This window comes from Castor canadensis, chromosome 1 (genome assembly GCF_047511655.1).
Source record: "Castor canadensis chromosome 1, mCasCan1.hap1v2, whole genome shotgun sequence".
In the NCBI taxonomy this organism is placed as follows: Eukaryota; Metazoa; Chordata; class Mammalia; order Rodentia; family Castoridae; genus Castor; species Castor canadensis.
In genome coordinates, this window is record NC_133386.1 from 145,556,013 (window position 1) to 145,579,777 (window position 23,765).

The window sequence follows — 23,765 nt, forward strand, 5'->3', positions numbered from 1 at the left end:
GACTTCATAAAATTAAAAAGCTTCTGCACAAAAGAAATGGTCTCAAAACTGAAAAGACCACCCAAAGAGTGGGAGAAAATATTTGCCAGCTATACATCAAAGGACTGATAACCAGAATATACAGGGAACTTAAGAAGCTAAACTCTCCTTAAATCAATGAACCAATTAAGAAATGGGCAACTGAACTAAACAGAACTTTCTTTTTTTTTTTTTTTTTTCATTTTTCTTTTATTATTCATATGTGCATACAAGGCTTGGTTCATTTCTCCCCCCTGCTCCCACCCCCTCCCTTACCACCCACTCCACCCCCTCCCGCTCCCCCCCTCAATACCCAGCAGAAACTATTTTGTCCTTATATCTAATTTTGTTGTAGAGAGAGTATAAGCAATAATAGGAAGGAACAAGGGTTTTTGCTGGTTGAGATAAGGATAGCTATACAGGGCATTGACTCACATTGATTTCCTGTGCGTGGGTGTTACCTTCTAGGTTAATTCTTTTTGATCTAACCTTTTCTCTAGTTCCTGGTCCCCTTTTCCTATTGGCCTCAGTTGCTTTAAGGTATCTGCTTTAGTTTCTCTGCATTAAGGGCAACAAATGCTAGCTAGTTTTTTAGGTGTCTTACCTATCCTCACCCCTCCCTTGTGTGCTCTCGCTTTATCATGTGCTCATAGTCCAATCCCCTTGTTGTGTTTGCCCTTGATCTAATGTCCACATATGAGGGAGAACATACGATTTTTGGTCTTTTGAGCCAGGCTAACCTCACTCAGAATGATGTTCTCCAGTTCCATCCATTTACCAGCGAATGATAACATTTCGTTCTTCTTCATGGCTGCATAAAATTCCATTGTGTATAGATACCACATTTTCTTAATCCATTCGTCTGTGGTGGGGCATCTTGGCTGTTTCCATAACTTGGCTATTGTGAATAGTGCCGCAATAAACATGGATGTGCAGGTGCCTCTTGAGTAACAGTCTTTTGGGTATATCCCCAAGAGTGGTATTGCTGGATCAAATGGTAGATCGATGACCAGCTTTTTAAGTAGCCTCCAAATTTTTTTCCAGAGTGGTTGTACTAGTCTACATTCCCACCAACAGTGTAAGAGGGTTCCTTTTTCCCCACATCCTCGCCAACACCTAAACAGAACTTTCTTAAAAGAAGAAATTCAAATGGCCAAAAACCCCATGAAAAAATGCTCACCATCTCTGGCCATAAAGGAAATGCAAATCAAAACCACATTAAGATTCCACCTCACCCCTGTTAGAATAGCCATCATCAAAAACACCAACAACAACATGTGTTGGTGAGGATGTGGGAAAAAAAGAACCCTTGTACACTGGTGGTGGGAATGCAAGCTGGTGCAAGCACTCTGAAAAAAAATTGGGAGACTTCTTAAAAATCTAAACATAGATCTGCCATATGATCCAGCAATCCCACTCCTTGGGATATACCCAAAGGAATGCAACACAGGTTACTCCAGAGACACCTGCACACCCATGTTTATTGTGGTGCTATTCACAATAGCCAAGTTATGGAAACAACCAAGATGTCCCACTACTGATGAATGGATCAATAAAATGTGGTGTTTATACACAATGGAATTTTACTCAGCCATGAAGAAAAATGAAATCTTATCATTTGCAGGTAAATGGATGGAACTGGAGAACATCATTCTGAGTGAGGTCAGCCAGGCTCAGAAGACCAAAAATCGTATGTTCTCCCTCATATGTGGACTTTAGATCTAGGGCAAATGCAGCAATGTGGCTGGACTTGGATCACATGACAAAGGGAGAGCACATATGGGAGATATAGGAATAGGCAGAAAACCCAAAACATGAAAGCCACTCCAGAGGAACTAATACAGAAACCTTAAAGTGACAAAGGTCAACATGAGAAGGGGATCAGGAACCAGTGTAAAGATCAGTTAGAGATGAATCAACTTGGGTTGTAACATGTGTACACGAAAGCAATAGTAGGAGTCTTTCTGTATAGCTATCCTTAACTCAACTAGCCATAACGCTTTGTCTTTCTTATTATGCATATGTCCTTTCTTCAACAAAATCAGTGATAAGGGTAGAACGGGACCTGCCTGAAACTGAGGAGGGAAGGAGGGAAGGTTGGGGGAGGGGGGCAGGGTGGAGAAATGACCCAAACAATCTATGTACATGCGAATAAATGAACAAAAAACAAAAAAAACAAAATTTTTTTAAAGAAATTCTGAGTCTCTGAAAAATGATGCAAAATAATCAATATAATTTTAACCTCGTGGTTATCTGTAATATCTCAATGAGTAATAATATTTCAGTGGCTATTGAAATACTTTACAAATATTGTGCAGCTCTGCATCTTTACCTTTATCCAGTTCCAAGATTCTTATTAATTAAAATGTTCAAAATAACTTCCTTGAAAAAAAATTAAGTTACCATCATTTCTAACTTGCATATAATTTAATGGTAATAAATACCTAATAGAGGAAAATTTAAAGCCTTGATTCCATTTTTTATATTTATCATTAGTTTTTCATCTCAGAAACTGTCACAGAATTACAAATAAAATCTGCTTTTCTGTACATTCTGAAAGGCAGATAACAGCTTATATAATGTAGGCTCTTCACCAGAAAGCAGTTACATTAGGTAAACAATGGTCCCCAAGGGCCAAAAGTAAACTTTGAGGTTCCTGAGGACTACTCAGTAAAGCAATGTGTCAAATCTCTAAGAATAAAGATGTGAAGGCCCATAGGTTAGGGGGTTTTTTGTATAACATGTAAACATAGTATATATTTGTGTAGTCAGAATGTGAACAGTTTTTGACATTCTGAGTCAGTCTTAAATGTTTATGAAATAATGCTTGTGTTTGTCTTAGCCATCCATTTGTAACATTTATAACTCTCCATCAATGCTACCATGTTCTTCTCAAATGACCTCAGTTCTGACACTGCATAAATTAAAATGCATTTTTAAAAGCTCTGCTTAAATAGAAACACAATCAACTGTTAAGCTGCTCCAGCTCCAAGCAGATAGCAAATGTCATTTATGTGCTCTGGTCATATTAGGCAAAGTGTCCCTCACTGTAAATATTCCTGTTATGTTAATGGGTTTAAGTTAAATTCTGTTTAAAATGCCTTTGATTACACCCTGTAGACAACCTCTCTGAATGTGACTGAATTACATTCTGCAAATTCAGAGTTACCCACTGGGCTCTTTTTGAAGGTTTCTTTCTTAAAGTCACTGTGGTATAAACTCAATATCCTTTGGATTCTACCTTACTGAGTTTTCAGTCAGAGTGGTGCTTGGGCCTGCTGCTCTTCAGAGCAGAGTGCAGCAAACAGTGGTCAGAGGTGGTCAGAGGTGATCAGAGGTCTGCAATTAACCAAGGGTGGAGAGTAACAGGGTAAGGCGAGTTCAAGGGTAGGACAACCAAGACACCAGGTTTACACCCAATTTAGGGCCCTGCCAACTATGGACTGACATCCGGGTCCACAAGTTATCCAGTGAATACTTTTCTTTCTTTTTTTTGCAGCACAGGGGTTGAACTCAGGGCCTGCACCTTGAGCCATTCCACCAGCCCTATTTTTGGGATGGTTTTTTCTAAGATAGGGTCTCAATGGCAAACTATTTGCCTGGGCTGACTTTGAACCACAATCCTCCTGATCTCTCCCTTCTAAGTAGCTTGGATTATAGGAGTGAGCCACTGGTGCCTGGCTTAGTGAATGCTTTTCCTATCCAACAGTTAGCAAGGGCACATAAGAGATTAATATTAAATTATATTCTGATGTTTATTATTATTTCAGAAAGCAAAACAAATCTTCAAAGGATCTTGCTTTCTAGTAGCTCTGAGTTTCATTGCACCTTTGGTACAGAAAGCATTTCCTCCAAGGCTCTAAAAGACTCTTTCACTACACTTACAACTCCTTCCACTTTTCATTGTTGAGGACTTACACATATATACTTGCTATAGTGTACTTATCTTTGTGTTGCTTCTTGTAGGAAGTTCATAAACTAGTCTTCCATCACATTTGTTGATCATTATGCTCATTAGGGACTCAGTTTATCTACCAAAACCCGCTTACTGCAAACCAGCTACAAACCCATCAGGGGTGCTTTAGCCAAGATGAATCCCCTGTCAGAGAAGTCACAGACTTGAAGTTCAAAAACAAAATCATCAGCAAGAAGAATTCAGAAGTCTCTGGCGAGTATTCTTCTCTCCATTATTTTTCACCATGCATGTCCAAACCTGTCAAAATTGAAAGCAAGTATTTGTGACAGGTGTAGCAGGAACTATCAGTACTAATCAACTTTTCTTCTCATGTACTTTGCTTTATCATGTTGTTTCTTTGCCTAATTTCAAAGCAAAGTGAAGGTAAGGCAGCAATTGATAAATTCCCAGTCCCTTTTAAGAAAAATAAAACAACAAAGGAATCAGAGATACAGAGAGAAAAGCCAGTAAGACAAGACACATATAAGCAAGAAAGACAACAAGGAGAAGTGCTGGAGCAAGAGGCACAGTATGAGGCAGAAAGAGAAAAGGGAGACACAACAACCTGAAAAAATAAAGTTTTCCTTCCCTGGAAATGTGAAATAGCATCAATTCATTCCCACTCTCTCCCAGTCTTGAGCTTCCCCTAAGGGCCATGCTAGGCCAATGGTTCAAATGATAGGCGGGATACTGATAGTCAGTATTTACAAGCGGCTGCTGCAATGTGCTCTGTGGGCTCTGCCTCTGGAAAACTAACCCTACCTGTGAGCTCTGCCATCTGGCTCCCTGGCTCCTTTCCTTTGGTCTCTGCTGACATGGGAGTTCTGCCATCAATAACATCCATCTTGATCATGCCAAGGTGAGTCAGGAGTAGCATGGGATCAATTCCTTGACCACTGCTTTTAATATTCTCCAGTACCTTAAGACACTTGTATGACTTCAGTTCACTTATATTTTCTTCCAAGAAAAGATTGTAGAGGCTCAAGTCGTTGTACCCTTCAGACTTAAAATGCAGATCAAAAGTGGGCAGGATTTCATATACTTTGAGAACATCTGTCTTCTGTCGGAATGGAACAAACAGTGTATAGACAACCACGGGAGCCAGTAGAACATAAACCATGAAGTTAATGAAGCTGAGCAACTGGAAGATGCCAACTGCGATGAGTCTGCACTGAAACTGATCGGGAATGGTGCTGTCTTTCTCAGGATCCCTGATTTGATGCTACAGACAAACTCATCTGAGAGCGAGGACAGGCTGAAGTAATAGCCCAGGTAGACACACGCCAATAGTACAATTGTGAATGTTACCAGTCGGCAGTTAATGTACTTCATGATTAAATTACTAGAGTTCTTCTTTGTCTTCAAGTATTGCTCAACAATTGGGTACTTGAAGTGGCTTTCAGATATCTCCCACAAACTAAAAAGGAAACAGAAAAATAACTTGGACCCTCACCAAGACCATCAAATATTAACAGCAGAACTCACTTAACAGTGTCACACTAAAAATTTTAAACACCCACATCACCTATACCTTCACTCAAATACTAGGGAATAAAACCAGGTTTTAAAAAAAAAAAAGAAAGCGAGAGAGAAAGGAAAACAATAATAAAATACTTTCTCTAAATATTTTAAAAGTCCAGTTAATTAAATGAATTACTATTTAGAAATTCTGAGAACAATGCCTTGCAACCAACCTAGTGCTAAATGTTAAATTTATCAGTTCCTGAATAGGAACTGTTGCTTTTTTTTTAACTACTGTTTTCCATGAAAGTATACAGAGTAAGGTAAAGAGTTTTTTAGCCCACCTAAAATACATGTGCTTCTACAGGGGAGGGCTGGAGACACAAAGTGTACAGGAGCAAGGCTATGGGGCCTCACTGGCATGGCTGAGGTCCCCAACCCTCTCACTTAGAGCTACAAGACAGTGCTTTTAATCTGGGGGGGGGGGGAATGGAGGAAGAGATAAATACCCTTACTTAATAATGCTGTTCTCAGAGTTAAATGAGATAATATACTAAAAGATCTCAACACAGTGTCTGGGATATTTTAAGTATTTAAAAAATGAGCCTGACATTGGTGGCTAATGCCTATAATTCTAGCTATTGAGAGGCTAAAACAGAAAGGATTGCAATTTGTGGCCAGCCTGGACAAATAGTACACGAAACCCCAATCTCCAAAATAACTAGAGCAAAGTAGACTGGAGGTGTGGCTCAAGTACTGGAGCACCTGCTTTTCAAGTGCAAAGCCCTGAGTTCAAAGACCAGTCCCAATTTAAAAGACGTATTTAAAAATGCAGCCATCAATATTATCATTATTAGCAATAACAGAAGAATGTGAAATGGCAAGGCACTTGTTTCCCATCTCTCTCATCAGTTCTCTAAGCTTGGTTGTTTCAAAATTCAGTGTGCTTTTCCCTTAAAGCCAGCAAGCCACACATAGTACTTGAACGGTGACCTCTGTAAGAACTTCATTCAAAAGATGAGATGGTAAAGCTGCATTCAGCAAGGAAAGGCATCTTAACAGGAGGAAAGGCGCTGGAACAAATGGATGGGTAAGATGTGGGGAGAGGGGATGTGCTTTAGCTCCCACAGACCATCACTAGGAGGATGAAACCCCAGCCCTTCCAGCGTCTGGCAATGGAAGTTCTAGGCTTAGAATGGCAAAAGAAAGAGCAGAGAACTTGAACTACAAAGTTGTTGAGCTTCCTGCCAGGGGCTAAGTTATCTTTGCCCTATGTTCTCATTAACACCTGGAGCCGGGCAGGCACCATCGCTCGGGTCGAGGTCCGAGCGCTCTTTGCAGCCTTAATTGCACGGTTGTAAACTTTATCAAGTTCTTCCGTGATAAACTTCAAGTCTGAGCAAAGGTGAGGAGCAGCTGTGAAGTGCCAGAACAGGGTGGGCAGGTACAGCAGGACTGCGAATAGTAACAGGATGTAGGAGAAAAACTGAAAAATAAGACAGCAAGTCATGGGTTAAGAGACCCTCGTTCTACAGTAACACGACTCTACTAAGTGCTGCTCTCACTGTATACCCATGTCACTTGTGGAAACTACTGCTTATAGCTAAGTTCATCTGTCCAGGTAATAGTTAACCTGGAAGCTACCCTTTTTAAATTTTGATTTTTTAATACTAAACATTAGTTTGAAGTAATTGGCAACTACATGGTGACACACAGTATTTCCTTTCTGATCACAGAAGGAAAACAAAAGAACCAACTCCCATGTTCTGTACAGAAATTTCTGAACAAAATCCCAATTAATAAACAGGTAAATTCCAATTTTTAAAAATTATTTATTGTGGATTTAAGAGGCAATTAAAGCTTAAAGCTCTGGTTTTTCTTCTTTGGAATCTTGGAAAATGCCAAAAAAATTTTTTTTGGAAAATTTTGGTTTCAGTCCTAGTACTTATCCCAATAAAACAGCTGCAGTAAGCACTTAAGATTTACAGAATGTGGAAGAGCTCTCTAATGTTGGAGCAGACCTTAAGGACAGTCCAAAAAGCTCATTTTACGGTTGGATAAGGTGAAGTCCAGAGAAGCCCACTACCACAGGCAACAGAATCACGAGAAGGGCGTTGAATCTGACAGATGCAGAATCTGATGGGCTCAGAGGTCTAAGAGAGTGAGAATAACCTGGAACCCAGTCCACTGGCTGCCCAGCAGAGGCTTAGGAAGATCAACAACAGACAGCACAGAGCTTGCTTTAAGCTCAGCTTTGTGGCCTTGGGCAGTAAGGTCACTGAGCCTCTGACCCTCAGTTTCCTTTCCTATGAAATGGTCATGTAACACAAGTGTCATGAAGATGAAATAAGGCCACTTATGAAGAATGCTAAGCATGTTATTTGTCATGTGGAAAGTAGTAAAACACACCAGGCAAAACCAGCAAAGGCTCACCTAGGTAGTATGTTACCTTTACTTCTCATGACACCGTAGCAAGGAAGGCCTGTGTGGATAGCTCCATTTTGCAAAGGGGAAGAGAAAGCTCTGAGTAGCCCCACATCAAAAAGCTTGTGACAGTCATGACCCCTGAGCTCTCTGACTCCAGAGCCATGCCTTTTCTACTCTACTGCACTCTATATCACTCTACTTCTCTGAAAACTTCTCCTTACCTTTGGATTGGCCTATCTCAACAATTCCTTAAAATGTCACTGGACACTTTAAGAGGCCACAATGGTCTTCAGTTGACACAAACCCCCATTGAGGCCTTCCCTGTTAGTGGCAGATGCAGAGAAGCTATGAAGTCACATCAGAGCATTTCCATGAACCTCTCACCTGGTTTCCCCCACTGATATCACCTTATATTTCCATGGAACACATGTCAAGACTAAGAACTGACACTAGCACATTACTATGAACTAAACTCCAGACTTTTATTTGGATTTCACCAGTTTTCCAGTTTCTGCTCCATCTGCAGGGTACCATGCAGGTGGTTGTCGTATTTCTCTAGTTTCCTTGGGTTTTTGACAGTTCTTCACTCTTCCTTTGTTAATCATGAAAATGTTTTTAAATTCACAAAATAATACATAGAGGTTCCAAAGGAAATTAACTTCTTTATTAACACAGCAAATAGGCTCTTGCAATTCTTGAGTCTGTGACTTCTGTGGGTGACAATTCCACTATGGATTGTTGCCTATGTATAATTTTTAATGTTAAATTAAATTTTAGTTTGAAGTGAATGAAAAAAGCTCTTGTTTATTTTCCTATCCCAGTTCATAGACCCTCATGAACCCACCTTAAGAATCCCTACCCTAGAAGAGAGAGAAATAAACAAAAATGGCCCCGAAATTTTGCAAGGCCTTCTCAACAATCCAGTTTTATTTTGGGGTTGTAGCATGGAATGGGGTCTCTCAAAGTTAATTAACTCAATTTGCCAAGAGCTAATACACAGTGACAAACCCAACAAGCTGTGATTAGCTGGATTTTAGCTGCATAGTTCATAATTGGTGGTTGGGAGAAGCATTGTTCATTCAATCCTTGCCCACTCTGATGGTTGTCCATTATTATAAAAATGAAACTGCCTCACAGAGTTTGTGCTACTTCCACAACCAAAAGAATAAGGCATTTTCTCCAGGAGCCATACGTGGGGGAAATTATTTCTAACAGGCTTGTGAAATAGTTTTATAAGTCACTTTTGCTTCAAAGCTATTTAAATAATAGCATTTTACCCCACACTGTTCTCTCAAATTAAAAAGTGTTTATAGTCTAGGGCAATTTTTCTAACATGCCAAAGTGATGCAATAATTAGCACTGATGAACAGTTCATTTGTAATTAGAAAAAGTGATGTTTAAAATGAATGGTATTACATACTAAGTATATGATATTTTCCTAAAATATCCCTGGTACACTGATCACCTCTGCGGAAATGTTGATTGCTTCATTTCTTGGTATTCCCTACAGTTAAACTTTTCTTGCTCCCATCAAAAATAAAAAGACCATTTTTAGTGTGTCTTTAACAAGGTAGTAAAATAGTTTCAAATGGAACAGGAATCCAAAGGCAATTAAATTATAGTCTTTAAAATCCTTTTGTACAAATAAAGAATGTGGAAAAACTGCTGTGCTTTGCGAGGACATCTGCTGGACAAGAGGGGCTGTGCTCACAATCTCTGCCCGCCCACGTGAGGTCCAAGAGGCTCGGCATCCCTTGAAGCCCTGACTGCGCTATTCGGTACAATGTTCCAGTCAGCACTGCATTCTTTCAAAGACAGTGAGATTCCTCAAAGCAAGGAGGAATCAAGTAGTTGCTTCAACCATCACTTCCAAGCTATTGACCTTAAAATTTTGTACTTAGGAGGCTAAGGCAGTAGGATCACAAGTTCAAAGCCAGACTGGGCTACATGGGAAAGAGAACCTCTAGGTGGAAGAAACCTTAAGGATGATTCAGTACAACCCTTTCCCACAATGGTCAAATCCTCACTATCTCATCTAAGACTTAACCATCGAAGTAGGTCTGCACAACTTCTTCCCAACATGTACGCCACTAGTCTTATGGGATTAAATGCAGATGAGTACATTTACTCAGACATATCTCCTGGAGACCTTTGTGCTACAGACTAGATGCAATCTACCCAGTGATCACAAAGGCCTAATAAGTAAAATAATCAAAATACAAAAGTGATGCCTACAGAATATGTAAGCACTTAGGGAATAGAAAAGTCCCTGGAGAGGCCAGGGAAGCTTCATAAAAAAAGGTAACACCTGGACAATGTTTTAAAGTACAGTGAAGCAGTAAAAATAATGAGCAAACAAAAAATAAGTAAAACCCTACTATATTAAGACTAAGCTCAAAGTTTTCCTCCTCTGTAGCCTTTTGTGTATCTACTTTTCTTTGCTTGGAAGCCTTTTCTCCTTGTCTGGTGAACTCTCACCTATCTAAGGCACCAAAGTAAATGAACAAGTCCACAAGTGAGGGAGAAAGAGCTGAGGCTAGAAGGGTATATTGGATTGAATAATGTCTCCTAAAAACTCATGTCTACCTGGAACCTCTAAATACAACTTATGGTCTTTGCAGATCTAATTAGTTAAGATGAGATCATATAACATAAGGTGCCCTAGGCCAATGACTGTCCAGTAGAGAATGGAGGGGTGCATCTACCATCAGCTACCATTGAAAGAACACCAAGCATTGTGGGCAACCACCAGAAACTAGGAGTGAGGCATGGAACAGATCCTCCCTCTCATCCTCGCTGGAGGAACCAACCTCTCAACAACTTGCTTTGGATATCTGGCCTCCATCACTATGAAAGAATAAATTCCTAATGTGGTCATTCATTGCAGTTCGTGGTAATCTGCCACAACAGCTCCAGGGAACTCACAAAAATGTGAAAGCAGGCACTAGATTACAAAGGCTCCAAGTTCTATATACTATACACAATGGGAAGTCACGGTGGAGAGCATGGTCAAGTTTATTTTGGAAAATCACAACAGCAGTAGGGAGAGAACATATGGGAGAGGAGACAAGGCAGGAGGTCACTGCAACAGAGGCCAGAGGTAACAGAACTGAACACAGACAGCAGTTGTAGAGAAGGAAAGGGTTTGACATGGACCCAGAGGGAACCTCTTCTCTTCCAGGAGAGAAGGCTATGGTGGTTAGTGGCCCTGTCCTCTCTGGCTAGGAGTGAGTTCCATTGTCTGAGGGTCACAGCAGAAATGGAGCACCGAGCCTCTGGCTGGTGTAGTACTATGCCTCTAAGACCTGCCTCCTGGCTATTTGTATTGGCTGCCAAGTGGGTCTGAGAACCCCAAGCCCAGACCTTCTGAATTCCACCTCCAAAAACTACACCCCAGCAAGTGTTTGCTGACAAGCAGCACTGAGTGACCTGAGCTCAGATCTTTCAAATCACGTGATTTCCACAGCCCCTTTCTCCACACAAGGAAGTAAACTTCTGAGTGGTATCTGAATACACTGAGACCTGCTTCTGGGGAATTACACGCATCCTGGCATGTGTTAGTTACCAGGCAGGACTACGAACCAGCACTGACACTCTCCGAATCATGATTTCCACAGCCTTCTCCTTACATAGGAACATCTCCTGAGCACAGTCTGAAAGAATCAAGCACAGCAGACAGTGTCTCAGTCCCTCCCATGTGCCCCTGCAAGTGCAGAACTTGGGGCTCTGTTTGCTGTGTCCCATTCGCTGATACACTCAAGGGACACTCACAGACTTGCATACTTGCTACCCCCACAGACACAAACTGGAAAGGCATGTGAATCAAGTGAGAACCTATGTAGTCCAGTCTATAAAGCTCCATACAGCCAGCAGTGGCTTCCAGTACAAAAAAGGAAGCTTTGCTAGTGAAAGCAGTCCAGAAACATATAACCAACCCTTTTACAAGAGATTCTAGCTAGTTCTCCTTAATCTGAATAGTGCTAGGGATCAGGTCTAGTGTTTTTAGTATATGGGAAAATGCTTGGCTACTGAGCCATAGACCTATTTCAGTGAGAAATAGCAGCTCAACTCTTCCACTGTACTGTTCTGCCTGAACACTGGGAATACTACATTTGAAAGACTATAGGTGATTAAAACTTCCAACAATGACCTGGCCTCATGTGTACAAATCCCAACACAGAAACACAAGAAATATAAAAATACAAGGTAACATGACTCCTTCAAAATGAAACAAACTCAACAATTCAAACCACTGATTACAAGAATGATCCAATACCCAAAAGACTGTGACACAGGTTACTCCAGAAGCACCTGCACACCCATGTTTATTGCAGCACTATTCACAATAGCCAAGTTATGAAAACAGCCAAGATGCCCCACCACTGACAAATGGATTAAGAAAATGTGGTATCTATACACAATGGAATTTTATGCAGCCATGAAGAAGAATGAAATGTTATCATTCACTGGTAAATGGATGGAATTGGAGAACATCATTCTGAGTGAGGTTAGCCTGGCCCAAAAGACCAAAAATCATATGTGCTCCCTCATATGTGGACATTAGATCAAGGGTAAACACAACAAGTGGATTGGACTTTGAGCACATGATAAAAGCGAGACCACACAAGGGAGGGGTGAAGACAGGTAAGATATCTAAAAAATTAGCTAGCATTTGTTGCCCTTAACGCAGAGAAAGTAAAGCAGAGACCTTAAAAGCAACCGAGGCCAATAGGAAAAGGGGACCAGGAGCTAGAGAAACGGTTAGATCAAAAAGAATTAACCTAGAAGGTAACACACATGCACAGGAAATTAATGTGAGTCAACTCCCTGTATAGCTATCTTTATCTCAACCAGCAAAAACCCTTGTTCCTTCTTATTATTGCTTATACTCTCTCTTCAACAAAATTAAAGATAAGGGCAAAATAGTTTCTGCTGGGTACTGAGGGGGTTGGGGGGAGAAGGAGGGGTCGGAGTGGGTTGTAAGGGAGGGGGTGGGGGCAGGGGGGAGAAATGACCCAAGCCTTGTATGCACATATGAATAATAAAACAAAAAAAAATGATCCATGTAATTAAAGAGGATATGAGTAAATGCCTGAATGAATTCCAAGAGAACTTAAAGAAAGAGCTGAATGAAATAAACATGACAATACAAGATATGAAAGAAGAATTCAATAAAGATACAGAAATACTGAAAAAATCAAATTCTGGAAGTGAAAAGCTCAATAAATTAAAAAAAAAAAGTCAGTTGACAATCTCTCCAACACACTAAATTAAATTAAAGACAGAATATCAGGGCTTGAAGACAAGGTACATGTATTAGAACATCCAGATGAAGATAAGGAAATAAAAGAAGTACAAATGAAGCATACAAGACATCTGGACACCACTGAAAGGTGAAACATCAGGAATAGGGGGAGATGAGATAGAGGAGAATGGTGGAGGGGGTGAGTTGAACGAGGATATACTGTAAGAACTTTTGTAAATGTCACATTGTACCCCCAGTACAATGATGAAAAAAGATGTTAAAAAAATAAATAAAAGACAAAGCATATGAATCATGGTCATAAGAACAAGAATGGTTCAAGGCATAGAAAGCATATTCAATGAATAGCGGAAAGCTTCTCAAATCTTGAGAAAGAAATGGTTGTCCAGGTACAGAAGGGTTTTAGGACCCCACATACACACAAGACAAAAAAAGAATGTCTTCAAGGCTTATTAGAGTTAAAACATTAGGTATACAAAAAAAAAAAAGAATATTGAGAGCTGCAAGAAAAACAGGACAGTTTAGGGATAGGAACCAGTGACAGGGGTGAGGGTAAAAGGAGAGAGTGAAGGAGGGGTGGCAAATATGGTCAAAGTATTTCATACACATGTACGAAAATAGAAAAACGAAACTCACTGATTCGTTTTTTAAAGTGGGGGTGGTTGGCTGGTGGAGTGGCTCAAGTGATAGAGTACCTACTTAGTAAGTAAGATGCCTTGAGTTCAAACCCCAGTACCACAGGGGAAAAAAAAAAGTGGAAGTGGGGTTAAGGAAGAGGGATGAACTGATCAAAGTATATGCATGTATGAAACATGTCACAATGAAACCCCTTTGTGCAATTAATATATGCTAGTAAAAATTTCTTATGAGAGAGAAAAGCTGCAAAAGAGGCTGAATCATATATACAGACAAACCCATCAGATTAACAGCCCATTTCTCAACAGCAACTTTAAAAGCAGTGGGCATAGAATAAGGTATTTTAGGCTCTGAAAGAAAATTAAGTACCAACCTAGATTACTGTATCCATTAAAACTATTTTTCCTAATTGAAGGAGAAATAAAAACCATCCATGATAAACAAAATGAAGAGAATTCTGATCACTAAGCCAACACAGCTGATGATACTTAGAAGGAACCCTATATGCAGAAAAGGAAGATAAACACAACTATGAAAATACAGGGAAGAATAAATCTTGCTAAACGGGTAGAAAAGCAAATGAAGGGCATGAAAGAATCAAACACTACAAAAAATGACAAAAGGGCATGAATTACTACATACTTATTTTTTTATTTTTGGCAGTACTGGAGTTTGAACTCAGGGTCTCACACTTGCTAGGCAGGTGCTCTACCACTTGAGCCATTCCACTAGCCCAACTATATAACTTAATAACTCGGAATATTAATGGTCTCAATTCTCCAATCAAAAGACACAGACTAGCAGATTGCATTTAAAGAAAAGATCTAATAATTTGTTGCCCACAAGAAATATATCTTGGGCTGAGATATGGTTCAAGTGGTAAAGTGTCTGCCTAGCAAGCTTGAAGCTCTGAGTTCAAATCCCAGTACCACCAAAATAAGAAAGAAAGAAAAACAAAAAGGAAATATACCTCACTGGCATGAACAAACATGAGCTTAAAGGAAAAGGATGGAAAAAGATATTCTAAGCAAATGATGCCTGAAAGCAAGCAGGAATAGCTACACTCATATCTGACAAAGCAGACTTCAAGCCAAAATTAGTCATAAGAGACCAAGAAGGTTGCTTCCCATTGATGCAGGGAACAATCCCTGAGAATAATATAAGTTATAATACACACATCAAACATCAGCACATCCAATTTCATAAAACAAATACTACTGGACACAAAAGCAGAGAGATCCCAACACAGTAATAGTGGGTAACTTTAACACCCCACTCTCACCAATAGATAGGTCATCCAGACAAAAAAATCAACAAGGAAACTTCAGAATTAAATGACACTGCAGAGAAAACGGACTTAATAGACACTTACAGAGTATTCCACCCAACAGTAAAGAATATGCATTCTTCTTAGGAGCCCACTAAACTTTCTTCAAAACAGATCATACTACAGTCCATAAAGCATGTCAAGAAAATTGAAATAGCTTCCTGGATTTTATCAGAAAATCAATACCAAGAGAAACTACAAAAAATATTCAAATGCATGGACCTGAACAGTTTACTTTTGGAAGATCAGTGGATCTTTAAAGAAATAAAAAGGAAAATCAAAAAATCCCCAGAATCAAATGAAAAATGAAAACAACTTACCAGAACCTTTAGGATACAGCAAAGTCAGTACTAAGAAGAAAGTTTATAACTATGACCACCTACATTCAATTAAATCTGAAATATCTCAAACAACCTAACAATGCACCTCACACTCGAAGAAAATAAGAATAAGTCAAACCCAAAAGTAGAAGATGGAAAGAAGTAATAAAGATTAGGGTAGAAATTATCAAAATAGAGACTAAAAAAATACAAAGAATCAATGAAATAAAGACTCTGAAAAATTAAGCAAGACATACCCTTAGCCAAATTAACCACAAGACAGAAAAAAACAATTAACAAAATTACAGATGAGAGAGATGAAATTCAGTCGGTCATTAGGGAATACTTTGAAAACTTTTGTTTTAACAAACTGGAAACCCTAGAAGAAATGGATAAATTTATAGATTTAAATGACCTACCAAAATTGAACCAAGAAGATAAAAACAATGTAAACAAACATGTAACAAGCAATGAAATAAACAATGGTCAGGCTCACTGCTGAATTCTATCAGACCTTTAAAGAAGGACTTATACCAAGGCTCCTCAAATTAGTCCATAAAACAGAGGGAAGGAATGCTACCAACCCCATTCTATGATGCCGGTATTACCCTGATAACAAACTGGATAAGGACCTAACAAAAAAATTATAGGCCAATTTTCTTGATGAACCTATATGCAAAAATTCTCAAGACAATCCCTACAAACTGAATTCAACATGTGTTAAAAAGATCATATACCATGATCAAGTTGGTCTCATTACAGGGATGCAAGGATGGCTCACTCTATGCAAACCAATAAGCCTAGTACAGTGCATAAAAAAAAGCGAGGAGAAAAATCACTTGATCATCTCAACAGAAGCAGAAAAAGCCTTTGACAATATTCAAGATCACTTCATGATAAAAGCTCTGAAGAAACTAGGAACAGAAAGAACATACCTCAATACAATAAAGGTTTATATGATAAACATATGGCCTACATTGTATTAAACTGAAACCATTTCCTCTTAAGTTAGGGACAAACAAGGGTGTCCACTCTCTCATTCTTATTCCACGTTAGTGCTTGAATTCCTACCTGGAGCAATTAGAGAAGGTCCAATTGGGACCCCAATGATGACCGAGATCACTGGTGACTTGAACAGTATCAGGAGGCACTATTGGGAGGCATAAAGGAAGGAGGGGGAAAGGCCATAAACATGAGCAAAACATCAGTGGTTCTCCAAGGACCAGATGAGAGTCCCAGCCAGTTTTATGAGCATTTGTGCAAGGCCTTCCATTTGTACACCCCCTTTGACCTGGAAGCCACTAAAAACCAGCAGATGAGTAGCACCACTTTTGTTGGCCAGGTGCAGAGAGACATAAGGCAGAAATTGCAGAAACAGGAGAGATTCACTGGAATGAATGCTAGCAAGCTTCTGGAGCTGTCCAGAAAGGTTTTTGTCAATCGAGATCCAGAGGCTAAACAGGAGGCCAACAGGAACATGAAAAGGAAAGCAGACTCCCTTGCTGCAGCCCTTGCTGGACAGTCGGCATTAGCATGCTAATCCAGGCAGAGGCAGAGGCAATCCCTGTGACCAATGCCCCAGGATGCCCCACCAAGGAAGAAACTAGGGTGAAATTAATGTACCTACTGTTATCAGGAAGGGCCCTGGAAGAATGAATGTCCCAACAGGTCAGGGAGTCCCAAAAGGCCCCCCAGACCAGAGGCAAAGGCCAGGCTGTTGGAGAAAATACCAGCCCACTCACAGGGAAGCCACCCCCCTGGAAGGAAAATGTTGTCAGTCTGGTAGGCAAGGAAGGCTATGAGGAGGACTAGGACAGACCGGTCTCCATTCTACAGAAGACTATGGTCCAAATGAAAATCGGAGGCCATCCTGTGATCTCATGGTGGACACAGGTGGAGAACATTCAGTCATGACCCAACCAGTAGGTCCTCTTTCCAAAAGGCATATAACTATTTTGGGGACTACTGGGGACCAAGTCCACCACCCTTCTTAATGGCTAGATGAGGTAATCTTAGGAGTCATGAAGTGAGGCATGAATTCCTCTATCTCCCCAATTGCCCTGTGGGCCTGATTGGCAGGGATTTGTGATGCAAACTGAGGGCATAGATAACTTGATTTGGATGGCACAGCAGCCTTAAAGTTGAGAGGACCTGAGGCAAAGACTCTAATCCTCATGGTTGCACAAGAGGAGGAATGGCAGCCCTATGCCCCTGAAGGGAGGCCTCTTGAGGTTCCTGAGCTTCCCTTCAAGATTCCAGGTGTAGGGACTGAAGATACCCCCCAGGTCTGGCCCAAAATGTGCCTCCAGCAGTGATGGAACTAAAGCTCGGATCACCCTCATCAGCCAGAAACAGTACTTCATTTCCTGCAAGGCCCAGGTTGGAATTCAAACACATTTTGACACATTCTTAAAAACATGGGATCCTCTGACCTTGTCAGTCATCCTGGAACATCCCTTTATTACCAGTCCAGAAACTGGGGACTGAGGATTTCAGGCCAGTTCAGGACCTCCCAGCAGTAAATTCAGTAACTGACACTTTGCACCCCATAGTTGCAAATCCTTACACACTTTTAGGCTTTGTCCCAGCTGAGACAAAGTTTTTTACCTGCATAGATCTTAAAGATGCATTCTTCTGCAGCCGCCTGGCCCCACAGAGCCAGCCTACTTTTGTCTTCAAGTGGGAAAATCCCAATACTGGGGAAAAGGGGCAACAGAAAAATTTGCCCACTATTTTCAGAACTTCTTTGGCATTCAACCTAAAAGCCTTCTCAGCCGACCACCACAGCTGCACACTCCTTCACTACTTCCTGTTGGCTGGACCACCTCGGGAAGACTGCATGGAAGGGACATGCCTTCTCCTTTCTCTTTATGGGAGGCAGGATACAAAGTCTGTAGGAAAAAGGCTCAGATTTGCCCAAACCACTGTCAAATACCTCAGCTTTCACCTGTCCCAGGGGCAATGCAGGCTTGGCCCTGAGAGGAAACAGGCTGTGTGTTCCATCCCAGATGCTAAAACCTGCTAGCAAATTAGAGTTTTGGGGAGCTGCAGGTTTCTATTGAATCTGGATCCCTAACTACTCCCTCTTGGCCAAACTCCTCAATGAAGCCACAAAGGAGGGGAGAACAGGAGCCTTTAGTATGGAGAAGGGAGCAAGAGAATGCCTTTAAAGAAATCAAGAAGGCACCCACAAATGCCCCTGCTCTAGGCCTTCCAGATGTGATGAAACCCTTTTTCCTGTATGTCCATGAGCAAAAGGGAACAGCTATTGGAGTCCTAACTCAGTTACTAGGCTCCTGGCACCGTCTGGTGGCTTACTTGTCAAAACAACTTCATGCTGTTTCCCAAGGCTGGCCACCTTGCCTGTGTGCCCTAGCAGCCACCGTCACCCTGGTGACAGAAGCAAACAAGCTCACCCAAGGGCAAGAACTCACTATTTGGGTTCTCCTCTCTATCCTGACACTCATGGAGTATAAGGAAAATTACTGGCTGACTAAATCTCAGAAGCTCAAATACCAGAGTATGCTATGTGAAAACCCACACACCCGGCTACAGGTTGTTTAAACTCTAAACCCAGCCACCCTGTTGTCAACTGACTCAGCCCACTGGAGCATGATTGCTTACAGGTTACAGATGAGGTTTTCTTGAGCTGGCCAGATCTAAACAATCAGCCTATCAGCAATCCACACATTGCATACTGCATACATGGCAGTAGCTTTGTCCAGGATGGCACATGCTTTGCCTAGTATGCAGTTGGTGACTTTGGACTCAAGTCATTGAGGCCTGCCCACTGCCAGTTGGGACTTCTGTACAAAAGGCTGAACTTGTTGCCCTCACGTGGGCACTCCAGCTCACTGCAGGAGTACAAGTAAACATTTACACTGACTCTAAATATGTCTTTACAACGATTCATATCCATGGGGCCTTATATAAAGAGGGGACTCATTAACTCAGGAGGAAAACGTATCAAGTATGGGCAGGAAATCCTCAAATTGCTAGATGTTGTGTAGGCCCCTAAACTGGTGGCAGTTATACACTGCCAAGGGCACCAGAAAGGAGATGCAACAATTGCCTGGGGAAACTGGAAAGCTGACAGAAGCCAAACAAATGGTCCTCATGAAGTGATCAGCCCCAACTGTCCTGATGGCTGCCTTGTTCCCATGCCCCTTAGCTGAATAGGGCCCATGGTACACACCATAAGATCAGGATTGGTTTAACAGTGAGGAGAGAAATTTTCCACCAAATGGATGGTGGAAGTTTGCCAATGGCCACACTGCCATTCCTGAGTCACAGTCTCCTACATTTGTCAAGCAGTTCCAAGAAGGAACTCATTCCAGGTGAACAGCCCTTGAGACTACCCAGCCCAGCATTTTTATGTCCCCAAGCTTGTGAGCATAACTAGGACAGTATGTGAGAGATGCACCTTATGTGCCAAAAACAACCCCAGACAAGGGCCAAGAGTGCTTGCCCAGGTGTAGAGTGTTGGTGGAACTCCTCTTGAAAACTTGATCACGGACTTCACTGAAATGCCATGAGCTCAAGGATGAAAATATCTGTTGGTGTTTGTCTGTACCTTCTCAGGATGGGTGGAAGCCTTCCCCACACAGACTGAAAAGGCCATGGAGGTGGTCAGATGTCTGTTAAAGGAAATCATTCCTCGGTTTGGAATACCTGTGTATTCGGTTGGATAATGGTCCAGCCTTTGTGGCAGAGATGGTACAGCTAATGGCTAAAAGCCTAAGAATCACCTGGAAGTTGCATATGGCCTACCACCCCCAGAGTTCAGGAACAGTAGAACACATGAATAGAACCCTAAAATTACAGTTAGGAAGACTGTGTCAGGAGACCCATCTGCAGTGGGATCAATTAAGGATTAGGTCTAGTCCCACGAAGCGGACAGGGCTCTCACCCTTTGAAGTCCTTTATGGACGCCCATTCTCATTAATCAAGGGCATAAGGGAGGAACCTTAAGGAAATAGGTGACTTCACCTTGAGGCAACAGATGCAGGCCCTCAGTGTGACTCTCTCAAAGATGAATGACTGGGTCCAGGAGAGACTTCCTGTCAGCCTAACAATTCCCACACACCCTTACAGGCCAGGGGATGCCATCAGAGTAAAAGGAGTGGAATGTCCAACCATTAAAGCCTCACTGCAGAGGCCCTTTTGTTGTTAGTTTGTCTACCCTTACCTTAGTTAAAGTAGCAGAGATAGCTCCTTGGATCCACTACAGCCAAGTCAAGCCAGCTTCTCTCAAGTGGGAGCACATCCCTGATCTGCTTTTGCTGTGTAAGATTACGCTCTGGAACATCAGCACCCTTCCTAGGCAGGACTCCACTTCCCAGGAAACAACAGGTGACCACAAACAACAAAATAACAGCCCTGCTCCTAATCACTCCAGAAGCTGAGTAGTCTACACATGGCAGAAGCTCCAACATGGGATGCACCCTTGGTTTCCTCTACATACTTGGACTCTTACCATTTGGGTTGGCCCTTGCAAGGTTTCCGCCATGTACTGAATGTTATAAGAGAGCCTTTGCTGGGACCTCTGCACAGCCATACTTTATATCATACACCCATTAACAGGTCGGATGTAACATCGGCTCATACACTCCTTCAGTTTGCGAGATTGCTGGTAGGCGATGCTGGAAGTCCCACAGTAAGGGGAACAATGCAGGCTATATATGTCATGGAAAGAGGGGAGAATGGGTCTTCTAGGCTTATTAGGGATACTGGGGAAGCTCTAATTGTGGGAGAGTCCAAGACATAGCTCAAGAACAACTTATTAGAGAGACAGCACACCCCACTGAGTGTCAAAGGTACTCTCACCCAGACTGGGGTCGGCTGCCAATCAAAGTGCTGGGCCACCGTATAACAAACTCAGAAGTGAATCAGGCAAAGGATTAGCCCTCCCAACAACAGGAAAAGATCATTTTGTAGACCTGGTGGAAAGGACTGCTAAAAAACTAAATGTCTCAAACTGCTGGGTGTATGCAGGCGTCCTCATGAGTGAGGAATAGCCTTGGAAAGGGACAAGTTTAAATGCCTACCAACTTTTATTGTGGAACCAATCTATAACTAAACAAGAGAGAAATCAACCTCAGACCTAGATTCTCACATCAGAGGTCACTGGGAAAGAATGCATCAAAAGACCAGGTCAGAGTATGAAAAGTGGGTGGGGGAAACTCCTTGTAAAAGGGTACTCTCTTGGAATGGGAGTAATCTAACCTGGTGGCCCGATGAGCTTAAATGGTATTGGCACTGCCCCCATCAGAAAATGGTTCCCAATGTCATGATCCTCCAACCAGTGACAATCTCTTAAATTGTTCTACTACTAGCAAGGCATCCCTGACATTGGCAAATATTGGAATAACCTCACCAATACTGACCCGGCATGGTGGAGGACATTAGATGAGCTATTTTGGATATGTGGGAAGTAAGCTTATACCAAACTCCCTAGGACTGGGAAGGGAAGTTGTACTTATAGGAGTTATCCAGCCTGGGTTCTTCCACTTGCCCAACGTCCAAGGGGAAATGCTGGGGGTTCCCCTTTATTCTGGTGCCTAGAATAAAAAGGGACCTCAAGGTGGGGGGCTGACAGAGATGGGGAGAAGACGAATGGCCTCCCCAGAGGATTATTGAGAACTATGGATCAGCCACCTGGGTGTAGGGAGCACCTGGGAGCTGGGGTTACTGGACTCCTGTCTATATGCTCAGCAGAATTATTAAGTTACAGGCAGTCGTGGAAATTATTACCAACCAGACTGCCTAGAACTACTGGCCAAGCAGCAAACCCACATGCAAACCACTATATATCAAAATCACCTGGCTTTGGATTATCTTTTAGTGGAAGAAGGGGGAATATGTGGCAAGCTCAACCAGTCAAACTGTTGCCTCCACATAGATGACAACGATCAAGCAGTAATGGAAATTGCCACTAATATTAGAAAGATGGCACATGTACCCATACAGGTATGGAAAGGATGGGACCTAAATAGTCTGTTCGACGGATGGTTCTCTGTCTTGGGTGGATTCAGTTTGATCTTGGGAGAGTGCCTGATGTTACCCTGCCTGGTTCCCCTGGTATTGCAATTTATCAGGACCATTATGGAGGCCACTACAGAAAGAAAAATAGCCTCCCATGTAATGATGCTATGGAAATATAAAGTCCTAAATGAAGATGATGCTCTTTGACCATAGGTAGGTGCAAGCATCAAAGGGGGTTATAATGTAGCAGGGAGGAGGGCCAAAAAAGAGAAATAAGCAAGTCTGTGTTCTGATAATGTAACAGGGGGGTGGGGATGGCATAGCAGGGAGATAAAACCTAAAGAATCCAAATGTGAAGAGGGTCACGTAGCACTCAGGGTGAAGTAGCCTATAGAACTGCATCTAACCATATACAGGTTAAACCTTTTTTTTGCCTCTGTAACCTGCTTGCAAGGGCACATAAGGTGAAACACCTTTGTTCTTGGGGCATGAGTCCACTGAGTCTGTACCGGCACAATAAAATGTTGCTTCCTAGCCTCAGGGTCCCATCTCTCTGTTCCAGTTTCCCATAACCATACAACACTGAAGAAAGAAACTGAAGAAAAACACTAGAATACAGAAAGACCTTACATATTCATGGATCAGAAAAATTAATACTATGAAAATGGCTAATCCTACTGAAAGCAGTATTATAGATTCAATGCAATTCCCAGCAAAATCCCAACGTCGTTTTTCATAGAAATAGAAAAATCCTAAAATTCATATGGAAACATAAAAGATCCCAAGTAGTCAAAGTAATCCTAGACAAAAAAGAGTAATGCTGGAGACATCACAATATCTGACTTTAAATTATATTACAGAGCTGTAGTAACAAAAGAAGCATGGGACTAGCACAAAAACCAACACATAGACCAATGGAAGACCAACAGAAGAACCAGCAATACACCTTCAGAGCTACAACCATCTGATTTTTGACAAAGGAGCCAAAAGCACACATTGGAGAAAAGACAGCCTCTTCGACAAATGGTATTGGGAAAACTGGATATCCACATATAGAAGATGGAAAGTAGACCCCTAATTCTCACCCTGGCCAAAAACCAATTCAAAATGGATCAAAGATCTTAATGTAAGCTCTTAAAGTGAAGATTTTAAACTATTAGAGGAAAATGTTTGGAAAACTCTTAAAGAAATAGGAATAGGTAACACCTTCTGAATAGGACTCCAACTGCTCAGGAAATAAGAGCAAGATTGACAAATGGGATTGTATCTAATTAAAAAGTTCCTGCACATCAAAGGAAACAATCACCAGAATGAAAAGACAACCCACAGAATGGGAGAAAATTTTTGTAAGCAATTCATCAAAGGATTAATATC

General features: G+C 41.5%; 1 pseudogene; it reads right to left on the reverse strand.

Moving 5' to 3' along the window:
* Positions 1 to 354: 354 nt before the first annotated feature.
* Positions 355 to 23,765, reverse strand: part of LOC141410414 (pannexin-1-like) — a 55,034-nt pseudogene continuing 31,623 nt past the window's right edge.